Genomic DNA, 16,348 nt, shown 5'->3' on the forward strand with positions numbered 1-16,348 from the left:
AGGTACTGAGGCATATGGCTGACACATCAGGCTGAGCCAGGGTAGAGGTTTTGGTTCATTCTTTTGATCTTGAGCTGAAACTTAATGTTTTTTATTATTTGATTGGTGTTTTTGTGATTACATGCACCTGCCAATAATGATATCCAGGCACACGTGTAGGTGGGGTGCTGTTGAAATTAAACTGTCTTCCTTCCCTAAAATGACTGTGTAAACACCAATTCCAGCTCCTTGTGTCATGTTTAGAAATGAGGGCTCCTGGTACTGTATTACCCTTTCTGAGCTGTACAGAACAGACATGGAAGAAACCTGCACTGTTCTGCTCTTCTAGCCGCTCTTTCTTTCTTTCTTTCCTTCTTTCCTTCTTTCCTTCTTGCTTTTTAAAATCAGTTTGCCTGCTGTTTGCGAAATGTCATATCTTTGCCACATCGTGCACTTAGTGCTGTGTTTCTTCTGTCCACAGATAGTTCACATGGCTTCAGTTAGGACCTGATCCAAGGGCTGGTGGTCACAGCTGGAGTCTTTATGCTGTCTTTGATGGATTTTGGAGCAGCCTGAGTAGATTTTGGTACATCTTCAATCATGTTGGGTAGGTATCAACTGTTACTCTTCCCAGAGCTCTGTCTCTCCTGAAATTGGAGGGGATTTTTTCCTAACCAGTGGCAGCCTTGGTACTTGGATAGCCTTAGGAAGCCTCAGAGATAGATGGACAGATAGACTGCACAGTGAGTCAGAAACATAAAAGGATGTGTTTAAAATGTAAAAGCCAAAGATCTGCATGACAGTTTGGCCTTCAACAAATGAGATATGAGAGGTGAAACCTTCTATGTCATGAAGAACCTTACCCCAAACCCCAGGACATCTCACGTTCTGCTCCATCCCACTCTTCCCACACAAAGCACCCTTCCCACCTTTCCCAGAGCAGCCTCCTGTAGCACCACCCTGCCCTTTTCTGCAACAGCACATACAACTACCGCATGGCTGTTGTATGTTGAGGGCTGGATGCCAGAGGTGGACGCAGCCTGTGTTAGCTGGGGGGAAGGCACAAGCGGCAGCACAACCACCCATGGCACAGGCTGGAGATGATGGTGGGGGCGGTGGTTCCCCCACAGTGCCCTCTCCATCAAGTCCCCAGGGGTCGGGCACAGTGACCGATATGAAAAAGCTACCTCCGAGATTGTAGAACCATCTTTGCCCGTGTTGAATAGCCCTTTTTCTCTATTCCTTGGCACAAGCAATCCAGCACAGGGTTGCCCAGGGGTACAGGCAGAAGCATGCACAGCTCAAAAAGCCTCACCACAAGCAGGAGCCACGCGGGCAGTGTCAGAAGGGAAGGCAAGGGCCAGACAATGACTGGGTAACTTTGGGCAGCTTTGGGGCAGTGCTGGTGGACCAGGGGCCGTATGGGCACCTTCACTGCCATTACCATACACTACATACAGATGGGAAGCATCCAGCTCCAGTTGTATCCATCCAGTAGCTCTCCCTTGCTTGAAAATCAGCTGGAGCAGAGCAAATAGCGGAGCAGCGTGCACAGAGCCACTGCAGGATTTTACCACAAAGTGTGGTCTGCCTAGCATTACTTCAGCCCGAGGTAGCGTGTCATGCTACGCCCTTCAAACAGCATGAGTGTTGCTGCTCTGAGATAATTTCAGCCATGCTAGAGGCTGCTGGTCACACAGAAAAGAGCCCTTCAGAGCAACACATAACAGACAGGCGGTGTGCCGAACGTCTCTGCCTGCCGGAGGGGAAGCGGGAGGGCTCTCCCGCACCCCACGGGAGGAGCATGCCCAGAGGAGCGAGAGGCATGTGGTCTTCACTCCAAAAATGCTGGCAATGTTTACAAAGTCAGACACGTCAGCGCAGTTACAGTCAGCAAAGTGAGTGTAAAACTGGCCTTGTTACTTCCCAGATCTGAGGGATACGAGTCAAACACACACAGATGGTCGGCCACTTTCCATAATGAAACACGTCTTTATTGTCCCGAGGAAGCTGCGTTTCACAACCTAAGCATTGAGGCTTGCTTCTTTTTTTATATATTTTATTTTCTCTGCAAACTGTGGGCAGTTTTGCCCCTTTCCTTAAATCAAAAATTGTGGACGATAAAGACGTGTTTCATTACTGAGAGCTGGCCAAGCATCTGTGTGCAATGGACTTCATTTTCTTCTCTAGGCTGCTGGCACAAACATTCCCAGCCGAAGCCAGAGAGGAAACTGAAGCAAACGCAGGGATCTGAGTACTCCCAAACTTGGGGAGAGTTCAGACTCTGTGGCTGCTTCTTTCTGGTACGTGCCCAACTGCCACATCCCGAACTTTAGACGATGTGGTGCAGTGTAGGCACAGACTGGCTTTTGCAGATGTGAAATATTTGGGTGCCTATGCTGTCACGGTTCCCAGAAGCAGCACAAGCTCACAAGAAGTAGATACTGTCCCTCCAGTGATAACTAAATTGGTGCAAGGCTGCCTCGAGTGACCTACCTAGAAAACATATTATGCTACTGATCCACAGGCTTTTTTTTTTTCATTTCTACCCTCACTAGTGGGATTGCAGCCCTTACTTCTGTTTGCATGTCTGGATTCATGGCCCTGGGATGGCTCGTGAGCGCTAGTTTGGGAACATTTCCCATGAGCTGGTCCTGAGCTCCTCCTCACCACCAAGGAGGGGATGTGGTGTGAAGTTCAGTCCCCATGACTGCCATTCATGAGGCTCTAGGATCCTTCTAGGATCCTGCCTGCCCAGCAGAAATGACTCTGTCCTGTTCTGATTTACACTCCTGACAGAATACTTAACAAATACACTACTTTAAAGCATTACCGTATTCACCTTGGGACGAATCCATTCAGAGACACAGTACAAAGCATATGGTTGTGATGACAGCTCTGGGACTAGGATGTATTTGTCCCCTGTGCAATGGGGTTATGCCTGCAAGCATATATTTTGTGAAAAGTAGTTGGCTTTAATGATGTTTAAACAGCCAGTTCTCTTTCTCAGGAAAGACAGAAAGACTAAGAAATAAAAATAGAAGAAGGAGGAAGGGAGAGGGCCCCAAGAAAAAGACGAGTCATTTTTACCACAAGTAAAAGTGTGGGGCTTTTGACCAGGCACCTGAATAATTAGAAGCCTGTTTTTAAAAGCTTCCCTATCTGCATAATTTGTTGCCTGCTGGTGGGTTCCCAAAGACAATAAAGGACCGGTTTAGGAGGGGAGCAGCTGAGTGGGATTTGTGAGAACCGTGATTCTGCTCCTGGCTTTGCTGTTGGCTCGCTGTGGGAGCCAGGACTGAGACAGGATATGTGCCTTCCCTTTGCAATGCAGCACGGACATGAGCTCGGGCTGCTTGCTTGGTGAGGCCGAATTGATTCATGTCTGTCGGTACAGTCACACCATGTCTTGCACCAGAGTTAGACCCCAGGGCTAAAGCCTTAGCTTGGCTTAATTTCTCCTTGCTCATATCCCAAGTCTTGGTCCTGGCTTTCTTGGTCCTGGTTTTGAAATCTGCTCTGCTCCAGGGTTAGGAGCCAGCCAGCACACCAGTGCCAATTGAGGTCCAACTCCTACTGCAAGAGGCAAGGCTGACGAGACGCATTCCCGCACTGTGTGACAGCAGCATGACATCTCATGCAGTATCGCTGCATGAGATCTGTGTCTTTCAGCATGCTCAAAATACAACTTTTAATGGAAAATTCAGGCATGTTAGTGTTTAACCTACACAATTGAAAACAAAGACAATTGACTTACTAGAAGAAAGTAGGTATTAAGCACTCTTACTGTGCTGTTGGAAACTTCCCCTAAATATCACAAATGCTTATAAAATACAGCACAGGCATGTTCCCAATCTATATAACCCATCTTCTCCACTATTTAAATCCCATCTTTAGCTTCTTAAATTGTAAGGACAATCAAGGGACTTAATTTGCAAGTCCCTTGACTGTCCTTGCCTAAAGCACCCGGCTTCTAGGGGACCTGACCATCACAGAGCTTTTGAGGTCTTCTCCTTAAGACATGTTTGGGATTGAAAAAAAAACTCAGTGACTTCACTGTTGACAGTTTTGTTAAAAACCCAAGTGATCTCTGGTGACAGATTTGAAGAGCAGCTGGTGTCTTGGCCGAGTGCGATACAGAGATGAAACTTCACTGTAATGATCTGGTTGCCTTTCAGAGGATCCTGTCTCTATCCCTTGACTACATGAGGGACAAAGAGCCTGGCCTCTGGGCTTGGATTGGCCAGGTGAGGTGCTTGGTGGTGGATATTATGATGGAGGAATGAAGTAGCGAGAAGTTATAATGCAGCTGAGCATTGATCTATGTTAGAAGGTCAACCTATGATCTCAGCAAAGTGGGTTTATTACTCGGGAAGTAAAAGAAGAAAAAAAAGCTTGCTCCAAATTTAATTCTATGCTGTCCTCTGTCCCACCTCTTGTTACATCATAAGATGTCCATATGGCAGTGCATGGAACATGTTTGCAGCCTATCTGCTACAGCTCTGGTGTAGCTTTCTACACCATTAGTTACCTCCCAGGTCTTAGGCTTCAAGGCGGGCTACCACCAGGACAGGTAGATAAGAGAGTCCTCCATGGTCTTGCACAGCAGGTGTATAAGGCTCTACTGTTGATTCTTCTCTGCCACTGGGGCTGGGGAAGCTACACTGAAGATAACAGCTGTATCTGTACACGATGGTCTTTGAATTGCAGGGTAGCCAGTGCAGGGGACAAAAATAAATCTTGTGAAGCGCCAGTTTTTAAGCTGCAAGTCAGAGGCAACTCTAACTTGCAGCTAGATCCAGGAAAACCACCTGGTTCTCACAGCAGATAAGTCTTCATGCTCTTTTTCTTAAAAACATGTAAAGCAGTAGATAAAGCAGAGAACGCAAACAGTTCTCAAAGGCATTCAGTGTTTTCACAACATCACCATCAATGAACAAAAAGCCAGTTCTGGTAAGAGCAGCATGTCTTTTCTTTTTTTAGATTGCAAACCTAGGCTAGATACAATTGCATGAAGTCATCTTTCATTGGATTCCTTGTGTTTGCAAGATCAAAGCCCCTCAGGATGTAACAAGAATCTCTACAATAGCCCATGGATACTCATTTTAATGAAGAGTTGCTTTTAAAATAACCCAAAAAGGAAAAAAAAAAAAAAAAAAGAAAAAAACAACTAAAATCCAGGTCCTGATGGGATAACATATTTATTCTCTCTCAATTATTTTCAGCTCTGTAAGAGAAGTCTCAGAAATGCCTTTCCCACCTCATGTTTGTCTCATATAGGGCTGTATATCCCAGCTACTCAACTAGAGGTGGCATGAAGCAAACGGGTTTTAAATGGACTTAGAAGTAGACTAGATGGAAGCAGAATTATGCTAGCAGCCCAATAAGTTCAAGAACTGCTATGCCACTCTGAGAGGGAGATTCAGCAAGGGCTGTGTTTGCAATCAGTGGCATCAAAATGCCCCCTCAAAACCCCCAAGGGAAGTCTCGGTGTCAGGCAGTTATTTGGTGGTCCAGGGCTACTTTCTCAAACAGTTCAAAACCATACACTCTTGTATGCCCTCAGCTCTTGCTCCTGCCTCTCAGCCCTTCCTGAGATGCTGATGGAGATGCCCCTCACATGCCATTAGCACCCCTCTCTGCTGCCCTCACACAGTGCTGCAGCCCAGTGAGTGTGAGAAGAGCAGCTCTGCTTCCTTTGACCAACAGCTTCCCATCTGCCAGAGCTTGCTGGGGGAACTAAAGGAGTTCAAGAAACACCTCGTGTTTGGTAATATGGCATCGTCTGTATCCACAGCTCGACATTCGCCTTCTTGTCACAGTGTGGAGCTTGGGGTGTCATAGAGAGAGGTTGGGGTAGAAAAAGTTGTTGATAAATGATCTCTCTCTGAAGTCCTAAGCAGACAGAGTGTGCCTGAGTGAAAACCATAAAGAAAGCCCTTCTTCCACTGCTAAACTGACAGCAAAGCATGCTGAGGGTCAGGCCTTTGCTGGGTGATTCACGGCTCTGGGGTCACACGGGTTAAAGATTCTCATCTGAAGGGGATTAGGTGTTTCCAAGGAAGCACAGTCCTTCAGTGCCTCCAGCGTTTCCTTGAAGCTTTTGGAGTCTCAGACCTGCTTAAGACCTACCTCATTATTCTGTCTCATCACGTGAAAAGTCCATCACAGCTTTGGCAGAAGGTATGGAGGCTGTGTGGTGCAGGGAACACGAAAGGAAATCCTTTGAGAGGCGTCAGTTCCTTCTACCAAAGCCAAACACATCTGGGTGCAGGGGAAGCCAGGCCAACTCTTGGGAGTCTCCTTGGTGCCCAGATAATATGTTCATCCATCTGACAGCCTGGCAACAGAGCGTGCTCCCCACTTGGTGCCCATTGTGCGCCCTGTACTTTGCTATGCAACTATACCTTCTACTCTGCTCACTGCAAACCAGTGCAAATGTCTGTTTGGGTAGGGAGAGCTGACTACGAGGCACATCCCATGTGGTGACAACTCCTCTGGAGAAGACAAACATCTCCTCTGGATATTGCACACAGGGCTGGCCACTTTGCTGATGAGAGTGCCTGGGGACAGGGCTAGAGTGGGCTCTGTTGGCCCTTGTTTGCTTCCTCCTGAACCCTCTCCCTCTGCTCCTCTCTCCTTTTTGACATCAAACGTTTCTCTCCTAGCAAGGTTTTTGCTGATGCTTTGCATTAAGTTCACAGTGTAAAATTAGAATGTATTGGGCCACTACAAGATGCTGAGGTTGTTAAAGCTCTGTCTGTGTGCGTGTGCATGTGCGCATGCACGTGTGTGTGTACGTGTGTGTTTAATGCAGGGCTTTACAAAACTATCAAGCACTCTTTAAAGTGCCATAAAATTTAATGCTCAATAGGGAAGCCTAAACAAATGAAGCTGCACTATAAAATGTTTAGTGTTTCTATCGCTTTCACTTTGAACACGAAGACTTACTGCAACTCACAAGAGGGATTTCTCTGTCCTTTTCTCTTCCTTATCCTTTCTCCTTTTGCCTTTTTTCTTCTGTATTCCCTATTCCCAGAGAATTTACCATGGATTTTGTACAGGAATATCTCCAAATCCCTGTGCACTCGGTTCCAAAAAGTACGGCTGTCTGCTGAAGGGAACTGCCTGTTCTCTGATTGTTCCTTGGCAAATAAATAGTTGAAATTTAAAAAAAAAAAAAAAAAAAGAGCACTACTCTTTCATCTACTCCAAAAGCCACTATATTTAATTATTTTACTGTGTAAAGTGGCTGCCAGAAGTGCCTGGTGCAACTCTTACCCTTGGCCTGCTGTGATTTTGCCTGCTTTTGTCGTGACTTCAAACACAGATCTCAAAGCGTAATCGATGGAGAGCCAAAGTGTGCCCTAAGGTCTCCTGAGGCACAGGCAACGGGGGTGTTTTGTAACTGCCCAGTGAAGACACCTAAGTTGCACATTCTTATTATTATCAATGAACTCAACCATCATGTGGCTTCCACCTTACTTGCACATGTCTCAACATCCTCTCTATAAAGTAAGGAAGGACATGAGCAGGTGAGGTGCCCTTTTTGCTGCTGTGAGAGGAACTCTCAGCTAACCCTCATGGAACAGCATAGTCAAATACTGGTGAATGAAGTCAGACAGTTAAGTAAATTGTCTACTTTCAAAGGCAATGGGGATTAGATATTACCTCCAGCACCTTGACTGAACAGTACCAGCCCATTCTTGGCCTCATGGTCCTCATCTGTACTCCAATGGTGGCAATGTTCACCTTCTTCTGGTATAAAGCTTTCAACTCACTCATTAAGTTTTGTGACATTTGGCTTCTCAGGACTGAGATGCAGGCTGAGATTGGCAGGGAAGAGCAGGACACATTTCTAGCTGGCATAGCTCTGTTTCCACCAACAGGCAATGGAGGACGGCAGTAAAGACTGTAAGTTGTTGTCTCTTCTGGACTATGGCACAATATTATGTGAATGTATGTTTTAATTTCTGTCCATACTATGATCCCTTTGGAGAAAAGACGTAGCCAGATGCCTTTGTCCAAATAGTTTTTCCAAGTGAAAGGCTTCAGATTATGAAGGAAATTGAATGGCTGCTCTTTTTCTAGGCCTCAGAGAATCCACAGCTCATGGTCTTTCCTACTATTTCAGTTATGTTCTTCAGTCTCATCAAGGGAACATTACAACGTCACAGCCTTTCCTCCTGACTGGAACACAGGAAAGTGGGGATTAAATCTTGCGCATACTCTAACACTCCTGTATTTTGAACAGAAGTGGAAGGAACTTGTCTGTTTTCTAGTTTGCCTTCCATCTGCCCTTGGGCCTGAACTTAGCTGCAGGTTTCGGCATGAGAAGAGGCATGAAGTTCCAATGTGCACATCTGGAATTAAGAGCCGAAAATTGGGCTCGGTGCTGATAACGCTTTATTGACAGGAGATGAAAGTCTTGATTCCAATAACTTTCCGAGCTCCAGTTCCCACTGCTTTATGAGGTGTTACACACTTTGGTACCTTTGAGAGAGAGTTTGCTTCCCCTCCTTCTCTCCCACATCTTTATTGCTTCTGTTCCACAGACTTGAGTCATTAAAGTCTGAAATGCTTCAGCCCAGGAGGGTATGGAAACCTCCTTTTCCTGAGCCCCAGTGAGAAAATGTCAGCAACCAGATTATCTGAGAGGGATGGGCATGACAGATCCCAAGGCCAGAGTGCTCACAGGCTCCCAGCGTCGGTCAGTGGCAGAGCTTGGCACTAACGACTCGGGTCAAACTGCAAAGAGGGCAGCCACCTACGATCCATACTCAGTTCATCTTCCTTCCTCTGCCGACTGCGTGGCACCAGCACGGAAACTCCCATGCTGCCAAAGAGGGCTCGCAGCATGCGGGGAGAGAAAGCAAAAGCAGAGAGGGAAGGGCAAATCACAGAAGGCATGGTGCGACTGTCATTCCCCACTGCCATGTGTTCCTGCACTAGCAGCATAGTGGGTGAGGCAGGACTCTCGTGATCGTGACCTTCCCCAGCACCAAGGACCAATATGATCTCAGAAGGCTCCAAAGTCAGGGGGACACCAGACACTTCCGTCAATTCTGTCTTATGAAGCCCAGGTCGCCTGCATCCATTTGACTTTGGGAAACCAAGACATTATCTATATTCCTGTTCCCCCATAAGCTGACCTGAGTTACCGTTCTCCATGCTCTAGCCATGGATTGAGGGGCTGCTTCCTGCGTGTCTTGGGCTACCTGGTCATTTGCCTCATTTTCTTACTGCTGGAAACAAGACTTAATAAAAACAGCTGCTGTTAGGGACTCCAGTCCCTAAATCAGTTCTGCATTAACAGCGAAGGCTCCATGAAGGGAAAGTCAAAGGCTGCAGGCCATTATAATTACAATTGCCAAAATATAACATTGCTCAAATTGGGATTTTTTTTTTTTTTTTTGGTGCAGAAAATGTGTGCTTGCCTGCATAAGGGCTTCTGTGTTTGTAAGCATTCCTTTCTTCCTTATATTAATTTATTTCCTAACAAATACTAGCTGTCCTTAAAAATATTGCCTGTGCTTTTCTGGACACTTTCAAACTTCCTTTAGAAAGGAAAATGCCTGAAAAAATGAAGTTTAGTGTTTTCAGCCAAAAATAAGGTATTTTGTCTCAAAAAAAGAAGCGCAATAGAAACTTTAACCAGCTATCATAAGTCACTCTTCACTTTTAAGATCCAATGTTTTCAGTTACTCACCATCACATATTGCTATATGGGCATCATGGGATCTGTAGTCTTATCCCAGCATCTCATCTGTAGAGTTGAGCGTGGGCAAGAAGAACTGTCACTGCAGCTCCCATTAGGTAAGTCAATGACATATACATAAAACAGAAAAAGATAAACATTTTCAATGTAACAAATAGTTCAGATTAAATATTTACGTTTTTAGTGTGAAAAAGCTCCCATGTTTTCAGATCGGCTGTAATTGCAGCTCTGTGATGGCACTATTAAGGCTCCTGTCATAACTGCAGGCAGTCTGTTCCCCCTGCAGGAAGCTGCTTCAGTATTTATTACAACACTGAGGTCATCACTAGTGTTAACTAACAGCTGTCCCTAAGGATGGGTAAATTGTGATCCAGAATCCTTATCTTATTCATTTTCTGTTTCTTGCCCACCTCCTTTTTCTAACTTGGACTCTGAATTGAGACAAACTTTTTAGGAAGAAATTGTGTCTGAAGCTACAAGGCTCCTCTGGGCTTCCCCCTTACTGCTGAGCATCTCATCCTGTGGTGATACCCATCCGTAGCATTTCACAGTCCAGCACTTCTGAAGCCCACAGAGAAGGAGGGAATCAAAAGTGGCACAAAATTACCAGTTTCCTGGCTGGATTCAAAAATGTGCACCCTCCAGCAGATCTCTGGGATGTTGCTTATCTGCAGGTCTCCCTTGTTTGAGCTGAAGATCCTTTTTGTCTTTGGTGATTTCTTCTTTTTGTAGAAGAAAGGAAGCACTGAGCCTTCAGGAAGCTAACCATTTTCTCTGACTTTTGCTGATATTACAAGGCCCCTCCATAGCTGCAGGCTGCTCCTACCTCTCCCCAGAAGTTTGAGTCCAATGGTGCAAGACTGTCACAAAACCAGACTCTTACAGGAGGTTTCCTCTTCTCAGAAGGCACAAGGTTGCTTTCCAGTTGACACAGTCCTGATGCATTTGGGAAATAGATGCCAGCTCTTTGGACCTCTTTTCCTAATGCTTTCTGAAAGAGTTGGGTGGCTTTAGTTTTACACCAGATATCAAAGAGCAGCTCAAAATCTGGAACGGTCTTGAGTGCTCACTTGTAAAGATCCCCAGAGAGCCTGACAGTGGAATCCTTTCCCTTCCTTCACAGATTTTATTTTAAGCTTTATAGTGAAATTTTTGCTCTTTTCTGGACCTGAATTGTCTCTGGTCTGTCAGCCACATGGTGCAGATGTCTGCATCCCCTTCCCTGCCAGCATTCTTCCAGTCATTATTCCCAAAACCTGATCTCCTTGTCTGAGCCTCCATGTGTTAAGGATCCCTTTGGGACAACATGATTATTTCCTTCTGCCTGCTGTGTATCCCCTGACAGCTTGTCTGGTAAAAGCCAAGCTTTGACCACAGGCAAATATCAGTCTTCAGTCTTAGAACTGGTTCATCTTGAGGAGAGAAGTACCATTACATGGAGTTACAGTTCTTTCACCAAACCAATCTTGTCACCAACCTCCAAAAAAAAAAAGCCAAACAGAGAAAGAGATGGTAACTTATTAACTTATTATTCTTCACATCATAGAAAGTGCAATCATTTACTTTCTGTTCAAAATACTTTTAATTCAGAATGAGAAAACAAACAATGAGAAGAAACAAAATTAGAGTGCATGTAGGCCAGAAAGGTGTGTGCACGTACTAAGTTAGGGTCCCGTGGCTTCCCATCAGATGAGTCAGCTACAGACCCAGCTATGAAATGTTGTATCCTCCATTGCCTGTAAAGAGAAGCCTGAGGAAACACAGGACAAGGGCTTACACAATAATAGTTGGCCTGGGTTAGTCACCAAATCTTCTACTCCTGGAATGGAAGAGACTTAGACAAAACCAGCTAGTGGCAGACTTGAAACACCAAGAGATACTTCTTCATCCAGCCTAGAGTTAAGCCATGGAATTCCTTGTCACAGGATGTCTGGATGTAAATAATGTACTTACTAGAAGGGTAAATTGAGGGGAAAAAAATCATCTACAGCTGTTAAACACAATGATATTAAATTGCTGGAAGTCTGGGAATATGTGCTTAAAATCTGCCTTGTTCACCCTTTCCTAGGCACCTGCTATGCAGGTATCAGAGGGTGGCAGGGTAGCTGAACCTTCGGTCAGCCACTATGTTGAAGCACCACACAGTCTTTGTATGTGTAGATTACGTTGCGTTACAGCCTATATTGCTCTTTCAGAGGACCTTGCTTCTATCCCAAGCTTACTGGTTTTTCTCCTTTCTAATACGCAGCCACAACTTGAGAGAGAGACAAGTTGCAGTTTGCGTGCTGGGGAGATTCTTCGGGTTACGTGATGCCCAAACATGTTTTCCTACTGAAGGTAGGATGATCATCTGTCCCAAGGCTTGGGCCTCTGCTGTAAGCAGAAAGCAATACTTCATCTCATGCTGCTTCTGTCGTCCTTTGCATTGCGCCCACAGTGATATAATACTTAAATTTGGACAAGAGTTAGAAAAATTGCATTCATGTTTATGGAAGTAAAATCAACTAGTAAGCAAGGTATACTCTTTTTCAACCCTTCAGTCAGCTCCCAGAACTCCTCTCAGCCTGTCCTGCAGAAGAAGGGGTGGGTTATCCCACACAGCCAACTGTGTTGACTGCCAGGTTGTACCGGACCTGCTCAGTAACTCATTGCTCAGAGGCACTCAGCATTTCTTCAGGATTTTCCCAGCACTAGTCTCTGTATGAAGTATTCCAGGTGCAGATATTTTATTAAATATGGAATTCTGATTTCAGCTTGCACAAAAATAGTTCCCTCAAAATACTGGCGTGAATTTGCTGTTTCTGCAAATAAGTATCAGTAAAGGAGACAAAATTAGGCATAGAATTGGTGAACCTTGGACAATTTTGCTTTGCATACCTTGGTTCTCCGAGATGCCACGCATGTGTCTGAGTTCTGGTGTGAAACACTCCCTTTCCTTCTGGCTCTGAGACTCATATACAGGCAATCCATTACACCAATTCTGACAAGCCTATTTCTTCCCTTGCCAGTCCTGGCTTTCTGCTGACTAATGAGGGAGCAACAGGTACCCCTGTGTCTACCCTGATGGCCAACAAAAGATTTTAACCCTTTGCTGCTGGAATCCTTTGAGGTGAGAGTGAGGAGCACAAAGCTGAGCACGCTGCACCTCTGCCATAGCTGGCTGCAATCTCCTGCTCCCCTTTGACAGATGGGAAACACCCTGAAGCAAAATTAAGAGGAGCCCTGTTTATTTTGGGACTGCAGATTACTGTCAAACATGAAGAGAGACAATTATTTCCATTGTGGAAAATGTGGCATTAGCGAACGAGCAGTTCCCTCCGCCTCGGCTTTGTGTTTTGCTTTTCTCTAAGGAAGCTTTCCTTTTTTTTCTGCAGCACAGGCTTGAATTAAGTGGGCAGAGAAGCATTTAAATACAAATATTTGTAAACTAAGTGGTTTTCCTGAACAAAGTAGATCCAGATGACAGTCAGTCTGTCAGCTGAAGCATCTCAGTGCCTGTCACACGACGGCCCCTTTTGTTGGGCAACTGGGTGCTCGCGGAGGCGTCCCGGGGGGGCGCAGAGGGGCTGGCAGGCAGCACCCAGTGCTGGGGGATGGCAGCAGGAGAACCCAAGTGGGATGTGCTCCAGTGGCAGGATGGAGGAGGCAGGGTATTTTTGACCACAAGTACCAAACTCCAAGGGCTGAAGGCAATGAGGACCATGGTAAAGCTGTTAGAGAGCTCGAAGGTGCAGAAGATGCTATGGAGATGCAGAAGACGACCTCATTGGTGTCTGATGGATTTTTCAGGGGGCAAATAGACCCTGGCAACCTGGCGGTGGTGTGGGAATGTGGGGGGCAGTGTGGATGAGCACCTTCAGAGTCAACATCCACTCTAGACAGCTCTAGCAGTTCATCAGGTCATGATAGTTGGGCAGGAATTTTCTTGCATAAGCTTTTTCTGCCAGGAAAAAATGTATTCACTGTATGCTAAACCTTCTGAAGGATTTGGTAAAAGCTTAATCAGGAAGAGTTTCTCATGCCTCAGAAGGTCAAAATCAAGGTAGGTGCCCCTTCTTGAGGACAGCCAGCAGGTAAGGCCTTCTCTGGGGCCATAGGTGATCCAGACTCAAACCCCTTGCTTACACTAGGTCTAAGCAGTTCCCACCTTGGTCCAGAACTTATTGAATGGGTAGTTGCGTTTGCATTGTTTTTCACTGAAAAGCCTCGAACAAGCCCTAATCCTTCCTGACGAGAAACAGAAGAAAAATCTTGGAAGCACAGGATGGGAAACGCACTTCTTGCCCATCAGTATGAATTATTATCCCAGGCTTGTACTTGCTGACACAATTTCTGTCCCATGTCTCTCACCTCCCACGGCTCACCTCCACAGCGGTGGGCCCTGACCAGCCCCAGGGCCCCATGGAGGTCTGCAAGGCAGCGCTGCACCTCCGGCTCCTGCAGAGCTGCATATGCCAAGTGCCAGGAAAGTGCCAGGTTTGGCTCTGCTAGCTGTTATTTTTAATTCTTAATAATGCCCTGAGGCTTCTGTTACTTTCCATTGTTCAGTTCTGGGGGGGAACTGTACTGCCAAGGTCTGTTCACTTGTTCTGGCTTTTTCTGCAAAGGCCTGAAATGCCTTTTTTCTATTTGTTCTCAGAAATAAAGCTTCTCTGCAAATGGCACGTACCAGCTTTCCAGCCTCCCTGTGTCTTAACCGCAAATGTCTGCCTCCTGACAACTTTTCTCTCCTGCTAACTTGGTCTCTCTGCAGCGGCTGCTTGCACTCTCCCGGTCTGTCTGTACAGCTGTGGCAGGACATGATGGGGAGGAAGGAAAACTCCTGGCACAGAATATCGGCATGGAGCAGCCTTCCAGGTCATCAGGATGGACATCCCCATCCGCGGGGGGCTGGTCCTGGACCCTCTCCCCCAATCCCCATGAAATATATTCCACATTAAATCGCCTGTCACATTACTGAAGGGGGCACTGATGTATTTGATTAGTAAGGAAGCTCTGAAGGAACCCATCTGTCTTAGCATTTGGATGGATATTTATCTCTTTCATGGGTTTCTTTTGTCCAAAGGAATCGTTTACTCTGATGTGAAATAATGCAAGATCTGGTCTCTTTGCAGATTTCAGCAGGAAGCTATCCTCCCTGAGCCTCATTTTAATCTCCTATTGTTGTAAATCAGGAATAACCGCAAGAAAGACAGTAAAATTAAGCTTGTGAAAACTGACGTACAAGACTTAAGGCCTCTGATCTCCACCAGCAATGGAGATGAACTCACTCCTTGAATCTCTTCTCCCTCTGTATGCAAATGCTGCTGGTCTTTTGAGATGCTCAGATGTGGCTCTGAACCTTGTGTGCTGGAACACAGCGTCCAGGCTTTGGAAAGTGACTCCTCACTGATATAAAGACTTACAGAGGAAAATTCTCTTTCTGGGGGAGGCTCAATAGAAATAAGAAATTCTGGTTGTGCAGAAAAGCTTTTGAACCTACTCTCATCCCAATCAAGCTGCTGCAACACACTTCCTACTTGCATCAATTAAAATGATGGTTATGGATCAAATTAAAAAAAGAAATATAAAGGATATTTCTGTGGTATCAGAGCAGACTGTTTCTAAAAACTTGTGTGACCGCAGGAGCTCAAGGAAGCAACGTTTTGTCTTTTGTTCTGCCTACCCACCAGATATGGTCAGGAAAAATGTTTTTATGTTTTCTTCTCTTTCCAAATGGCTAAAATCTGAGCTTAGTTTCTTTCCTGTTTCAGATAAATGGAATGGACTCTGATTAAAAGCTATGTTTAATTGAAACTGCCAAGATAAGAAAATATTTTAAGATTTTGCTATGTTGAAAATATGAATTTAAGAATAGATAGAATTTCAACAATCTGATTTGCAAGATGCCATTTTTTATTCATTTTCCTCCAACATTTTATTTGTCTCAGACAGTAAGAATGGTCTGCTCGCTTTCATAGTTTGGGGAGATGCTGAGATTTCAGACCATGCAGGAAATACCTAATAATGCCATTCCTTCTTGCCATTCTCATGCTTTCACATTAAGGTTTGGCATGAGACCAGGTTTAAGAGTGAAACACTGCCTGTCTATCAAAGTTTTATGGTTCTTCCAGTGATGTCTGGGCACCTTTTTGTTTTTGTTAAAGCTTGAGAGATACACAGAGAAGTGACCTTTCTGCTTTCATAACTTGTATAAATAAATGGGCTTGCGAAATGCTTCTGGCAGCCCTGGATGATGGAAAGCTAAAATTCCACTTTGTGAGAAATTTTCACTTTTAAAACTGAGATGTTAGTCTGACTGGAAGTGAAAAGACAGTGTTCATGAATTTCCCTTGGAATAAAATGCTGAAACATTTCAATTCGTAGCTGTCAATGCATCATCTTCTGCCGATGTGGAACTGCTGTTTTTGTAGCATTGAAACATGAAGCTGCATGTTAAACATGGCACCTGGTATATCTAGGAATATTTCATATACTTTGCAAATGACAATGAAATTAGCCAAAGCATTGAACGTAATTTTGAAAACAAAGCAAGGGACGGGGAGCCACAGGAGTGGGAATCGCTGTGCTGGGGCTCGGCACGGCCACTCTGCCCTGGGCTGGCGCTGGGGCAGCAGGCTGACAGCAGGTGGGACAGGGATCCCTCAGCCA

The 16,348-nt window shown here is 45.3% G+C and overlaps 1 long non-coding RNA gene across 4 annotated transcripts; it reads left to right on the forward strand.

The window, feature by feature from the left end:
* Positions 1-465: 465 nt before the first annotated feature.
* LOC142601922 (uncharacterized) lies at positions 466-16,030 on the forward strand. Of its 4 annotated transcripts, XR_012835499.1 has the most exons (5): positions 466-586; positions 4,158-4,226; positions 9,402-9,795; positions 11,946-12,072; positions 14,812-16,030. It is a non-coding gene; the product is annotated as an uncharacterized LOC142601922 (long non-coding RNA). The 4 variants fall into 4 exon arrangements; XR_012835496.1 differs by having other exon boundaries at positions 9,402-12,072; XR_012835498.1 differs by lacking the exon at positions 4,158-4,226 and having other exon boundaries at positions 9,402-9,438.
* The last annotated feature ends 318 nt before the right edge of the window (positions 16,031-16,348 follow it).

Source organism: Balearica regulorum, chromosome 5, assembly GCF_011004875.1.
Source record: "Balearica regulorum gibbericeps isolate bBalReg1 chromosome 5, bBalReg1.pri, whole genome shotgun sequence".
NCBI classification, from domain to species: Eukaryota; Metazoa; Chordata; class Aves; order Gruiformes; family Gruidae; genus Balearica; species Balearica regulorum.